This window comes from Dipodomys merriami, unplaced genomic scaffold (genome assembly GCF_024711535.1).
Source record: "Dipodomys merriami isolate MVZ:Mamm:240054 unplaced genomic scaffold, mDipMer1.0.p SCAF_116, whole genome shotgun sequence".
Lineage (NCBI taxonomy): Eukaryota > Metazoa > Chordata > Mammalia > Rodentia > Heteromyidae > Dipodomys > Dipodomys merriami.
In genome coordinates, this window is record NW_027202449.1 from 3,174,777 (window position 1) to 3,189,271 (window position 14,495).

At 45.1% G+C, this 14,495-nt stretch overlaps 1 long non-coding RNA gene across 2 annotated transcripts in view; it reads right to left on the bottom strand.

Moving 5' to 3' along the window:
- LOC138822804 (uncharacterized) overlaps positions 1–14,495 on the bottom strand; it is a 73,650-nt gene that overhangs the window by 5,229 nt on the left and 53,926 nt on the right. For both annotated transcript variants that reach the window (XR_011370635.1, XR_011370634.1), the window contains exon 2: positions 3,333–3,395. This is a non-coding gene — a long non-coding RNA (uncharacterized lncRNA). The remainder of the gene's footprint in view (positions 1–3,332; positions 3,396–14,495) is intronic.

Sequence of the window (14,495 nt, forward strand, 5' to 3'; positions counted from 1 at the left end):
CAGTACTTGGATTTTGAATGGACTTTTAAGTTTATATGATACAAAAAAACTTAATCCAGCTTCAGAGACATTTCTCCACCAAAACAGCCCAACACCCCAACAACACACACTTCTTCAGGGACACATTTTACTTGCCACAACTAGGACATCCACCTTGTGGTGAATTTAAGTATCTTAGAAAGGCCAGATGTGTGTGTGTGAGAGAGAGAGAGAGAGAGAGAGAGAGAGAGAGACAGAGACAGAGAGACAGAGAGACAGAGAGACAGAGAGACAGAGAGAGACAGAGACAGAGAGACAGAGAGACAGAGAGACAGAGAGACAGAGAGACAGAGACAGAGAGACAGAGACAGAGAGACAGAGGCAGAGAGAGACCGAGAGACAGAGAGAGACCGAGAGACAGAGAGAGACCGAGAGACAGAGACAAAGACAGACAGAGACAGACAGAGACAGAGACTGTGACAGAGACAGAGAGACAGAGAGTCAGAGAGACAGAGACAGGGTGTCCCAGTGCTCTTAGCTATACCTACACAGAGGTGTGCAACAGAGGTCTAGACCTTTCTCTAAAGGTGCTGAGTGCATTTCCCATGGTCCTGCACTGGCCACCTCAACAAGTATCCTTAGGAAGTTGTTCTTTGCACAGCCCACCTCCTTTAACTGAACAAGAAAAGAGTATAAAGTCTATTTCTTGGGGCGTGAACAACTCAACTGCAGATTGGCAGAATGGTTGACCTGGCTGCACTGCCCAGCCTCCGGTGCGGTGATGCTAGTGGTTATCTGTGGCTGATTCCAGCCTCCGTGAAATAGAAAATTGCTGCCAATTGTCAAGGATGGGTCTGGGCCAGACTGCATCCAACCTGCATTTGGTACCAGGCATGAGGGTGTCTTGTGGTACTGCAGTTCTTGGTGCAAAACCAAGATACGCCTCTTGGGAGCACAGCAAAGGCTATTTCCCAGGCAGTAATTGTATAATATACAGAATGGAACAAAAGGGAGACCCTCGAGCTCCATTACTTTGAAGGGTCTGTCAGTGTTTTCATTATAACCATTTTCTACAGTGATTTATCTTCAACCATGAGGCTGGGCAGACAGCTGGGGCTCAGCACCCACACACCCTGACCGGGAAAACTTCACCTAGTTTAATGCAGTTGGAAGTGTTTGGCCAAATCCATGCTTGGGATTTGCAGATTACAAATTAGGTCCAACTTTGGGTGTTCTTGTGTTTTAGTTGGCAGTTCTTATCTGAGCATCTTCAGTAGTTCACCTGAAAACTGCTTTCCTGACAGCCCAGACTATCTGAGGCCAAGAACAAAAGCAGATGAGTCATTTTTTATACTGCTCAAAGAGCTTATTTTCTTTGTAGGGGTGGATTTATAGTTGAGATCCATGAATGTGTCTTGTAAGCTCAGACAATCATTTAAAAATCGTCTCATCTTCTCTCTATATATGGTCCTTACATGACCCCTGTTCTCAGCTTCAGGCTCTGAATCCTCCTAGTAATGGCAGGATGTGACCACAATGCCTCAGCCCCAACACAGTCATACGTCTCCTGGGGAAGTGGAAAAGAGATCCAGGGCCCACATCTTGGTGCAGGAGAGCTAAAACTTAGTGATAAAACCTAGAAGGAACCAAGGAATAGCTTCTTGATTCACCAAAGCCCAGTTTGGAGCCTGGGGCTCAATGGATATCTGGATTGCACTCAAGACACAGGGATGCAACCCAGAGCCCAGCAGTAGACCTTCTAGATTCAGGTACATTGGAAAAGGAGGTATAAAATCAGCCTGAAAAGGTTCGTCCCCGTGATATTACTCTCCATGGTACCAATAGTAGAACAACCTAGAAGCTTTCTCCATAGATTGCCTTCTTTAGGGCACAGACCCACCCACAAGCCCATTGATTCTTATACCCTGTCCTTACCTTCATCAGCATCCTATACATCAAGAGCATTCATTGGTACCCTCTCTCCCAGATCACTAATCTTCTCTGTAGCAATTAGCAAGACGTTTGCCTTCGAGAAGGCAAGGCTGCATTGTGTCCAAGGTCACTGTGCTGGGAATGCAGACTCACTCAAGCCATCTATCCTGGACCCCCACAGGACGTCACCCATCAACTACACACTGTCACAACAGACAAAGCCAGTTCAGAGATCCGCATGTCTATGAAAAAGTGCCCTTGGGAACACCTGGGAGAGGCTGGGGGGAAGTGGGCAGAGGGAGAAGCTGGGCTCTCACAGACACAGAAAGCACGCTGGTTCACGGCACAGAGAGCTCATGAGCTAAAAGGACCTGCTTCTCAGATTGCTCTGCCTTGGGTCAGGATGGGCTGGGCTTCCAATCCCTCTTGCTCATTTCCTGTGGTTGTGTAACACTTACCTTCTCAGTCCAGGGGCCAGAAGTACAAAACAGGTCTCACAGGGCTAGGGTGAAGGTGCCATGGGGCTTTAGGCTCTCCTAGAGTGACTTGGCTTATTGGAGTTTCCAGCTTCCAGAGGCTACCTGTGTGGCTTGGTTGTACTCCCTTCCTCCATCCTCAAAGCCATCACTGTAGCCTCTGTTTTGTCATCACATGTCCTTTTCTGTCTCTACCTCTCCCGCCTCCCTCGTACAAGGTCCCTTGAGATGACATAGGACCCACTTGGAAAATTCATGGTAATCTTCCCTTCTCAAAGTCTTTATCACATACGCAAAGAGTATTTGGCCATAGAAAAGCAACATATTCACAGGTTCCAAAGAACCTATGGGGAACCTTGACTCCATCTGACACATGTTCCCCTAATGGTGGGTCCTCAGTAGATGGAGTAAATTTCTGAAGACTGCTTTTCAACCCTATCACCAGGCCACAAATCTTTCCCGAGGAGACCTAGAGAACATGTCACAGGGAGTTCATGTCTACCATACACCACACCATCCCAACCCTTTGTAGGAAAGGCCTACCTTTGCCCAGCTTTGAATCCTAGCTCCAGGCTCCACCTCTGGTTTGGTTATTGGCATCTGCTTTCATTTTCCTCTCCGTGAATCATAATGCTCTGATTTTGTATTTATGACCAACTGTTTAAAGTATCTCTTGAGTGCCCGACCATGGCTCAATTGACCATTATTGCAACAATCATCTGTCTCTTTGTATTCAGAGAGCAACCCAGACTGGGAAATGCAAAGCCTGATTTGTACATTGAGCAGTTGTGTTTTGGGGGGTGTTTCTCCCTCTGCTGTAAATGTGTTACACTGAAGCATATTTCTCTCCATCTGCAGCCATGCCATATTGCAGGTAACTGTGAACCAAACAAGCAATAAAACTGCAAAGGGGTGGCTGCTTCTCGTGCATATCACCCCGGGTACCTGTGCTGATGGCAGGGGCTCCTCTCCTGTGGTTCTTCTTAACTCGTCAGCAGCACCTGTGACCTGAAGACACATAGGAATGTTAGGGAGAAGTGAGAAGAGGCAGAGAGGTGCTTTTTAGAAAGGGGCGATGCCTGAAAAGCAGTCATAACTCAGCCACTCTCTTCTGATTCTGCCTCTTAACAACACCTATGTGAGGATGTGCATCCTACTGATGGCTGCTGAGCACTGCTCTGTCCATTAGTGTGGGTGTTCAGTATAGCTCTGCCTGACTTTCTTGCTTGCCATTGGGAAATGCTACCCTGTCAATCCATGTGATTCTGCAGGGGCTGTCAGCAGAGAGACTTCATCTCCCTGTTCCTTTGGTGAAGAGTACGGACCCTGGAAGCTGTGGTTAGAGCCTCCCTATCTCTCTGTCTCTCTCTCTCTCCTCCCCCATCTCTCCTTTTCTTTTTCTTTCTCATCCACCCATCCCCAGAGGTTTCAAAGCAATAAGACCATAAATTTGGGGCTTCTTACAGCCATGATCTCTGTCTGCTGAGGCGATGAATGGTTGGAACCACGGAGTCTCTGTGAACCCCTGGATCCAGTCATGCCTGAAGGCAGCACTATATCTTGCTTTGAACATGTTATTTTTCACAGTTTCTACCATGTGACAGTGGAAGTATTTTGTTATCATTCTTGTATCTCGCTCCAGATGCTTCTGAGCAGCCTCAAACTCAAAACGTTTCACAGTAAATTCAGAGCGTGTGGCAAGATGCAGCACTCTCTGTGCCCCCATGTCACTGAACTTTGCTGTCTGTCCCAGAACTGCTTCATTCACCACATCCCTAATACCCATCTTCCCCATGTGCGCACATACACCCCCTCACAAATACTTGAAAGCTCTTGTCTATAAAGCCATCCCCTCCTCTTGTCTCTTTCCCTTTGTTCTGGTGTGAGTAATCCTTCTCATAGCAAGGTATAGTTTTCTGCATCTACTACCCTTCTCCATGCCCCTTCTTGAATACTGATTTCACACCACGCTTAGCTCTGCAAAAGATCTTAGTGGTCCCATGGAGTACAAGATAGGCCCTATTTGTCCTTGCTGACCTCCAAAGTGGGCATATAGTATATGTACGTTTAGATTTCAATGCCTGACCAGGATTCCAATCTCATCTGATGCTCCTTGGCTATGTGATTTTGACAAAGTTACTAAACCTCATTGATCCCAGAATCAATTCTCACTTTTAAAAGCAAAAAATTAGTGCCTACCTCACATGATCAAGGTAAGAATTAAATAAGTTACTGATGTTCAATGTTAGAAGTATAGAGACCGAGGCAGTAGCAGCAACAAATAATTAATTCAACAAGTGTTTACTGAGCACCTATTAAGGATTTACTTAGACACAGTTCCTGTGATGATTATACACAACACACACACACACACACACACACACACACACACACACACACACACACACACACACACACACAGAGCGGTAATTTTAGCATCAGCATCAACTAAAGGATGCCTTCACTCACTCATTAATTTAGAAAACACACTACTGGTGCTACCTTCAGCCCTAATGCTGGATGCTGATGCAAGAGTCGGGGACGTGATTTCAATATCCAATAGGTGAGAGAGGCAGCAAACACATAAACAGACAATTTCAATGCCATCAGATATCTGTCCTGTTGTATCCCCTACCTGGAGATTCCAGGAACCTTTGTTTCTAAAATTTTATGATTTTGTAAATCATGACTTTCTTCTCTAAAATCAGAAAGAAGTTGTGTGGAACCAAGCTGAAAACGTCACCAATCCCATTCCACCCTCAGGTTCTCCTTCGGCCGTACCCTTCCTGCACCCTGGCCCAGTGAGGGGAGCTCCTAACATAAAGCCAGCAGTAACTCCACAGAGTAGCTTGTCTTGGGTCCTCTTTCAATATCCTTTATCATAGCCCTGAACCTGGAAAAGTCCTCCAAAGAGGAATGGCCCGAGCTTCTGGTCACGTCCTTCCAGGAGGGCTGGGGAGGGTGCTCTGGGAAGGGGAAGGAAAGAGTAAGACTCTGGGGAACACAGCAGGTAACTCTAAATCAGGCTCACTCGTGGTTGGCACCACTGACACTGACACCGCTATGGGAGCTGTACACTACAGATGTTGAGCAGAATCCCTGACCTCCACTCATGAGATGCCACTGGCATACATACCCGCAATAGCCACACACATGTCCTATTATCACGCCCGGGTAGCAAGCTGATCCCTGATTGAGAGCCACTGCACTGAATCTGGTGCTTCCTGGAAGGGAAGGAATGCTCCTAACCACAGAAAGAGTCTAGTACAGAGATTTTAGACACATAAAGAAGTTTTAACAGTCCTAACTGGTAGTGGTGTGAAAAGAATAAAGGTAGGTGAATAAGGTGCCTCCAGAGACAGAAGACAGTGGAAGTGGGGGCTCTATAGAATGAACAGACACAGTCTTAAAAGTGACTCAACAGTGTGAGCCTAAAGGCAGAGAAGTAAATCTCACATGTATCAGAACTAGTCTTTAAATGCTACCCAGCTCATCAGATTCCAAAGTGGTCTTTGGCTTTGAGTCAGTCTCCTGAATTACAGTCTTTCTTGGCTACAAGTCTTCATTCTCTGCCAAATGAGGAGGTTGCACTGGTCCAGTAATAGAGCAAAGTTCTTAGCTATCATTCTCTAGTCCCCCAACCCCAGCTACCAGGACAGTGACAGACATCATTAATCAATCACTGTGCACTTTTCTTTGGTGCCTGAATGTTACCTTCACACCCTCCTTTCTTCTGAGTGCCCCACAAATGAACTGTTGTCACTGTTATGACAGCATTGTTTACTATTCTTACAGCCATCAGTGATTTTTCAAACTGAGTTCTAGGAGCTTCTAGAAATCTTCCCCAGGGCTGCTCTGGGGAGAAGGGAACAGGGCACTTAAGTCCTCAGGCTCTCAAACCCCACTTCACTCAGAGCTTTTATCTGCTTTACATAACAGATTTCTCATCAGATTTCACTTGAGCACAGAAATCCCCTAGCTATAGAAAATCTTCACCAGTTTGCTAGGGAGGCTGTAACAAAGTAATATAAACTGAGTGGTATAGACAACAGAGAGGCATCGCTTCCCTTCTGGCAGCCAGAAGTCCAGGATCAAGGTGACAATAGGGCTGGTCCCTTCCAAGCTTGGGACAGAGTCTGGTGTCTCAGCTTCTGCTGGTTTGCTGACCCGCTCTGGCCAGCAGATGCATGATGTTTTATTGCTACCTTTATCTGCACAGGATGTCTCCTATGTCTCTGTATCTAAATGTCACCTCTTCTAAAGACAATAGTCGTTTTGGACTATGGCTGACTAATGACCTCACTTTGACTTCATTACCTTTGTGAAGACTATCCCACACCATATGTGATTGGGGTCGGGATTTCAACACATAAATCAGGGTAAAGGGCTACAATATAATCTAACGTTTGCCCTTCAGTTTACTCCAACCTTGCATCATCTTCATATTAAAAAAATACATTCATTCCTTTGTAGCACCTCTAAAATACTGAACACATTCCAACATCAAACTTAAGCCTAAAATTTCTAAAATCAAGTAAATCACATACAGGTGAGATATAGGACATGATTTCTCCTGAGGCAGAACTCCTCTCTGCCTATGAACCTGTGGATGAGATGACTTAGAGAATCTTAAAAACAATGACTCTAAAATACAATGGTGAGGCATGCTTGGGATCAACATAGTGTTCAAGACAAGACACAAGTGTTCTCCCTGGAGTGTAGATATCCTGCCTTTATCAGGCCTCTGAGAGAGAAGTTTCCTAATATGGAAGCACACCCCTACACATCTCTAAGAAGCTCAAGTTTCTTAGAGGTCAAAGCGTCCCAACAATAGAAACCTTAACAATCAAACAACGATGAAGCATGGAACATGGTTCTGAAAATCTGACAGCTGATTTCTCCTTCCTCGCTTTTAGCTTTCTGTCTAAGAAAAACACAGCTAAAGAGATAAATGGCAAATGTTTTTATTCCTAGCTATACAAGGATCAAATGCAGTTGTAATATTCCTGTTATATAAGAGTTCACTTGGCACTGTCCTTATGAGTTGTTATGTTTACGCCTGTCTCCCCTTGGATCTGATGGCCCTGGTATTCATTGTTCTCAGAGTTGTGTGAGGACAAAAGTCCTTGAAGATCAATGACTTTCAACGATCAGAGAACTCAAGAGCCTTTTGCTCGAATTGGATAATGCACTTAGGATTTTAATCAACCTTAACGTGTGGATTTTATACATTATTCAAGACCTCCTCGAGCCTCCCCTGGATCCTCCTGTTGACAAACACCCAGTTAGAAGCGTGGGTTGTCTCAGTGCGTACCCAGTTGGTATGCATAGCAGCAGCTCCCAGAAGAGCTGAAGTCAACACCTATTTGTGCTCGAGCCAGATCTTTGCAAATTGGACATTTTCTGTTCTAAAGAAAACTCCCCAAGCTGTTGCCTGTGCTTCAGCATTAATATCAGTTTCAATGTAAATGTTGACTTTTGTGGAGATGGAGGGGGACATACATGAAGAATTAGCACTGGTCAGGTATGGAATGCCCTCAGAGGCCTTTGTTCCCATTGCTCAGTGACTGGGAGGACCCATCTCTGCCTGAGATATCCTAATGAGCTCTCTAATTGGCAGCTGGCTTTCAGACTCATTCAGGTCTCTAGGCAGAACAGAGTAGCAGAGTGCAAGCTATAATGTCTATATACCAGGACCTAATTTGGCAAAATACAAGGAGTATAGGACTAGGAGTCCAGAATCGGACATAATCCTAAAGGTTAAAATCCTGCCAGGAAGCATGTGTGGTCAGGGGGAAAATCTGGTTACTTCATATGTAAAATGTGGAAAGCAGCTGCTCCAACCTCCTAACCAGGCTTGGGATCTGGTGTGAAAGTGTGTGCATGGCACACACCTGCTGCACAAGTACAGGACATGCTCACAGTGCAGATGGCCAGGGTCCAGGAAATCTATGGAGTTAACTTTGCTCGTGTCCCCAGTTGGGAGCTTAAGATGAATTTATCCAGACCTTATGGGGACTGTGTCTCCATCTTATAGTCATCTCTGGAGCTGCAATTCATGAACCACATTACACAAGAGCTCTGTAGCACTTTAATTTCTTTGTGTCTCAGATTTAACTGAAGGTGACAATGCCTGATTTAGAGGTGATAGAACTGGGCATTATTTTTAAGCACACAAGAATCTAATGAGGAAGTTGGGCATTTGTTATGACTAACCATAGCCTCCCGATATCCACAGGGGACTCTGTGACCCTGCAGCTAAGGAACTCACAGCAGCTTTTAGGATAAGCCCACCTGCAGAGGACAAGAAAAGCTGCCAGAAGATCTGCTTCCCAACAGGAAATCGGGGTTCAGTCCCAAGCAGTCAGCAGTCGGTTTTCCTGCTGACCTAGAAAGGTGGAGTGGTGGGCAGTATCCACCCACAGATATCCAGATGACGTTTCTGAGATTATTTTCTCTCATACATGCATGGTAAAGGAGACTTTGAAGACATAAACAAGGTAAGAGGATCTGGATATGAGCAAGGGGCCCTGAATTTTCTAAAGAAAATAATCACAACATAAAGAGAAAGACAAGAGAATTAGAGACAGTAGGAGATGTAAGAATTGGAGAGAGACAGAGACAGAGACAGAGAGAGAGGTTTGAAGACACTGTACTCCTGAAGATGAGGGATAAAACAAGGAACATAACAAGTGGCCTTTAAAAGCTAGAAAAGACAAAAAAGCTGATTTTCTCTTGGAGTCGCCAGAAGAAACATAGTCCTGGCCTCCCATCTTACACTCTTGATCTCTAGAGCTACAAGAAAAAGTAAAGTGTTCATTGTTCTAAGCCACTAATTTTGTGGTAATTTGTTACAGCAGCCGTAGGAAACTAATACACACTGTATTCCCCACAGAGCTAAACAGACTTCAAAACAAGATCCAACTGGCACAGGGAGAGAAAGACAAATCCCTTTCTATATTGAACCATTGTGAGAAACTCTACAGCTGGGCTTTAACACAGATTCTGTTTTGTTCAAATCTTGTCGTTAAATATTCAGAAGGAAAAGAGACATGGCCCCATTCAGAAAAGAATGCCAGTGTTTTGCATGTGGAGAAAGCCAGACTATAAAACAGGATGATATAAAATCCCTTTGTACAATTTGACGTGATAGACATATGTACTGGATTATTATTATCAATATGAATTTTAAAAGCCGAGAAGCAAGTTCCCAAAGCCGCACTCTGCATGCTGTTCCACCCCCCTCCCATCCTTGGGAGCAGAAAGTACAAGGAGAAGCTAGCAGCCAAGGAAGAAAGGAGACTCAGGCTTTCTGAAAACTGGGAATAGTTGTAATTGTCTAGAAGCCGGTCACATCAGACGATGAAGCGTGAATCACTGAGCAAATGTGCAACAGAGAAAAATCACAAAAATAAGCCTAGAGACAGAATGCTAATAGTCAGGCAAATAAGGGGAGATGAGTATTTGAATATTCATGAGCTCCTAATCAGGAGCTGTGGATGAATGCAGAAATGGTCCCCGTGGTGATAACATGCTCTATTGGGAAGGGGAATCCTGCCCAACAAGGCACCAAGAAGTGTGGGCCCGACCAGGTCCTCTGTCTAGGCATCCTGGAACATCAGCTTGGGTCTTTATATACTGGTCCCACAGTCTGGCTTCTTTCTTCATCTGTCATTCACACTCTACTGCATCTGGTCTCTTTTTGCCATAGAACTGCCTGCTTTAAGAACCACAAAGAATGTAAAAGGAATACCACCAATATACCCAGAATGTCTTCCATGGGCCAGGTCTGAGCTGCATGCCTGTACCTATCTCACATACTCACAACCATGCTTTGATGTGTTTCCAGGTGAGGAAACTTGAGGCTCAGGGAAAGTACCTACTGTCCATGTCAGTTAATAGTGACACTTCAATTTGAATAACATAAAAGCAATATATATATACACATATATTATTCATTTATTTTTAGTGTGCCAATATTAGAGCTTGAACTTAGAGCCTTGCACTATTGCTAAGCTTGCTTACGCGTGCATTGTGCTCTACCACTTGAGCCATACCTCTAGTCTCATACTTATGCTGGTTAATTAGAGATAGAATCTCTCAGACTTTTTCTGCCTGGGCTGGCTTGAAATCATCGTCCTCAGATTTCACATTCCTGAGTAACCAGGACTATGTGACCCACTGGCAATTGGCTTACAGCCTATATTCTTTCCTCTCCATCACACAGGGTTCTCTCTAGAGCAAGGTAATGGGATAGGGGCACAGTTCCAACATACCCAACCCCATCATTCTTCAGAGGTCATGTATCTCTGAACATGTTTCTACAGTATGTCTGTGCAGCATCTCTAGGGAGCTAAAGGAGAAGGGGAAGAGATGGGGCTGGACAATAAAGAAGAATGAAATTATGTTGTCTCCAGGAAAATGAGTGGAATTGGAGATTATCATGTTAAACAGAAAATCCAGGGTTAGGCAATAATCACATTTTCTCTCGAATGCAGAATCTAGATTTTAGGAGATACATGAAAGTAGAAGGTGACCTGGCTAGGGTGCCATGTCTACAACCCCATGAGGAGGATGGTGGCTCGGGGAGGCACCAGGAGGAAGAATCCCATCTGCCCTGGCGATGAGGAATGCACATCCTCCCCCTACCCCCACCCCTGGGTACAAGGCCACCCCATCAGAGTTCTATCCAAACCTATTCATGGGTTCTGCCTAAATTCAGGGGCAGGAATTACACAAGGTGAGCAGACCAAGGGCAATCATCCATGGTCATCTCAGAATCCAGTACTTAAAATGGGTCATCATAATCACAGCTGCCTTCCCTCTGGCACCTCCTTTGCACTGGGAGCTGTTCAGGTGACTTGATATACAACTAGAGCATTGTCACAGTGGCTGTAAAAAATAAAAATCCCCACTGTTAAGATGATGACATTGAGGTCAGGGAGGTTAATAACTCAGCAAAAGACACAGATCATGACAAAGAAAAGACATATTAGACCCAAATCTATGTGATTTCCCTGCCCAGCCTGCTCCCTCGAGGGTTTTGTGGTCCATCTTATTGTCTATGAACCTGTCCCAAGGTCCTGTCTCCAAACAGTGGATCGCACAGTCCCTGAGAGGTGAGCCCTTCATTCTTTGAAACCCTTAAAGCTATGCTCCAGAACTGAGGCAGAAGGACTGTTTGAAGGGACATGGAATGGTCCATCCGGTGGGCTACATAAATGTAACAGGAATCCTGGCATTGCATCATGGCCATGATGCCCAACCATGTCATAGGAAGCAAGGCACCTGGGCTACCAGGCTGTCTACCTAGGTCCAGAGTGTTCCTGTGTGTCCAGTAGCCTGGAAAACCTGCAGGGTGTGCAGACTGGGCTGTGGAAGGAAGCATCTCATAGCCTGTCGGGTACACAGAGACACGGCACCCACCCATGGCCTCAAGCAACCAACACTGCATCTATTTCTAAGGCCACCTGCTTGGTGTCCGAGCCTTCCTCCCCAGCAACACAGGCTGGAGCAGATGGTCCCGAGTCACTCCAGTGGAAATTAATGGAGTCAGACTATCCACACATTTCTTTTCAACCGTAGAAAAATATTTTCCATGAGTCAAACACCAGATGTATTTTGTTTACAGGGCAATTTAGCACTTGCGAGGGTAAGACACTAAAATGGGAGGAAAGTCACGCTTGCGTCCCAGGCAGAGTCTGAGCACACTCCAGCCGCCTGCAGTAAAAGTTGGGACATCATTTCTGAGGTGGAACCTGCACCTGGACCTCGATGCTTCTGTGAAGAGAAAAGGCAGGGCTTCTGCAAGTGCCTGATATCTTTTCCCTGGCTACATGAGCAAGATCCACCTAAATAGAATGGGGTGAAGAGAAGGAGGAAAAGCAAAAGTCCAAGAACAGGTAGAAATGAACCGAAGCAGTCTTCACTGGGACTACTACCTTTTTGAACATACAAAATCCTGTAAACTAGTAGTTCTTAGTGTGACTTCCAGAGCAACAACATAAACATCAAAAGGAGATCTGTGAGAAATGCAGATTCTCCAGTTCTACTCCAGACCCACTGAATCCAAACCTCCAGTGGGGAGGCCCAGCACTGGTCTACCAAGCCTCCATGGGAGTCTGACCCTCCAGAGAAACACTGAGAAACCAGGACCCTAAACCTACATCAGGAGTACACTTTATCTATAGCTCCCATAGAGGGTGATTTCTCCATGACTTGGTCTCCTCATCTATAAAACAGATAAATGGTAGGACTAACCCCAGAGAATAGCAGGATTGCTCTTTTTATGTCCCAAATACTAGTTGAAAGCATCCCATACCACTAGAGCACTGAGGGCAGGGCACATTGGGCAAATGTGTAGGCATTTGAGGTGAAGAGACCTTATTACACTGACAGTTTAAGTGGTGTGCTCTACATGCACACGGGGAACCTTACAACTTCTAGGCTCTCATTCACTCTCACGAGTGACATGATGCTTAACTGTCCAAACACCTACACAGACTCTTACTTACTTATATTTTCAACTACTTTTCATGTCTTTCTGCTTCTAACTGGAACATCAGTTATATAAGACTTAGGCCATTTGGAACCTTGCTTCTAGATACCCACTTATACACACATGGGTAAAATAGAGGTGTGAAAGTTAAGGCCCTTGGGCCAAATAGAGTCCACTGCCTGTTGGGTAGATAGTTTTATTGAGCCACATACACACTCTGCTACATTTTATCTTAGGCTACTTTTATACCACATGGGCAGAGATGAATAGGTTTTTTTGTGTTGTTGCTATTATTTGGGTTTTGTTTTGTTTTTGGGTGCCAGTCCTGGGGCTTGAAGTGAGGGCTTGGGTACTATCCCTGAGCTTTTTTGCTCAAGGTTAATGCTCTAAAACTTGAGCCACAGCACCACTTCCCGTTGTCTTTTGTTTGGTTGGTGTTTTGGGGGGTTTTGTTTGTTTTAGCAGTTAACGAAAGTTAAGAGTCTTACAGACTTCTGCTCTGGCTGGCTTTGAACCTCAATTCTCAGCTCTCAGCCTCCTGAGTAGCTAGGATTACAGGCGTGAGCCAGCAGAGCCTGGCAGAGATGAGTAGTTTTGAGAGACCATCTGGCCAATAAAACCTAAAATACTCACTATCCGTTCCTTTAAAAAAAACATGTTTACCAATCCCTGGTCAAAATGGCAGGAAGAGTTTGTGCAATCTGCTTTAGGGAAAGTCCACTGTAGCCTTTACACTGCTCCGATCAATTAATTAAGTTATAGAACTAAAATAAAGCAACTGACTGTTTCCTGTCCTCTTCCCTCATTTGGTCGTCTTGGCTGAGACTCAGAACAAGTGCTTCAATCTAATTATGTAGACATAATTATAACCAATTAATGTTAGAATTTAATCATTAGTTTAATATTTAATAATAAGTGAGTTTCTTAATGAAAGATTCACACAATTTCATTCAACATACAGAAATGTGAATGAAAACACAATGAGACTCCATTTCTCATCTGGCAACACATGAAGAACATGCAAAGAGCTAGAGACTCCAGGTCTAACAGTAATGATTCCAAGACCAGCTCCCTTTTATGTGTTTGGGGTGGGGTCCAATACCAGGGTGCTGTCCACCCAGATCGCCCTTCCCCGCAGCTTCATGAAAGCAGCATCTGGACCCAAGAGCAGTCCAGCAGTCTTCATCCCATTCCCTAACTTGCAGATTCTCGGGACACTGTGCTCACAAAGCCAATGTTATTAAAAAGAAAGAAAAATCAATAATCCATCACTGTGAGGGCTTTGAAGTCAGCCTCAGAGGTTTGCATTCTGGCAAGGTCCTCGCAGGTGTGAGACCTCCAAAAGAGCAACGCAGAGCCTTCTGGCCTGTGTCCCAGACCCCTGACAGTAGGGACCACACTGACCCCGCCAAGTGCCCCGAGGATGGGCTGGCCGTCACCCTGCACATGCGCCCTGTCAGGTCCTATGGAATAGGCCCTGCCATATTTGGTTCCTACATTCTTTCAGATGGTGAAATCAAGACTCATGGAGCCATAAATAAAGGCCCACAGGTTATCCAGTGATTATGGCAGTTGGGGTATCAACCTAGGCCTATCTGCTTGAGCCTGTA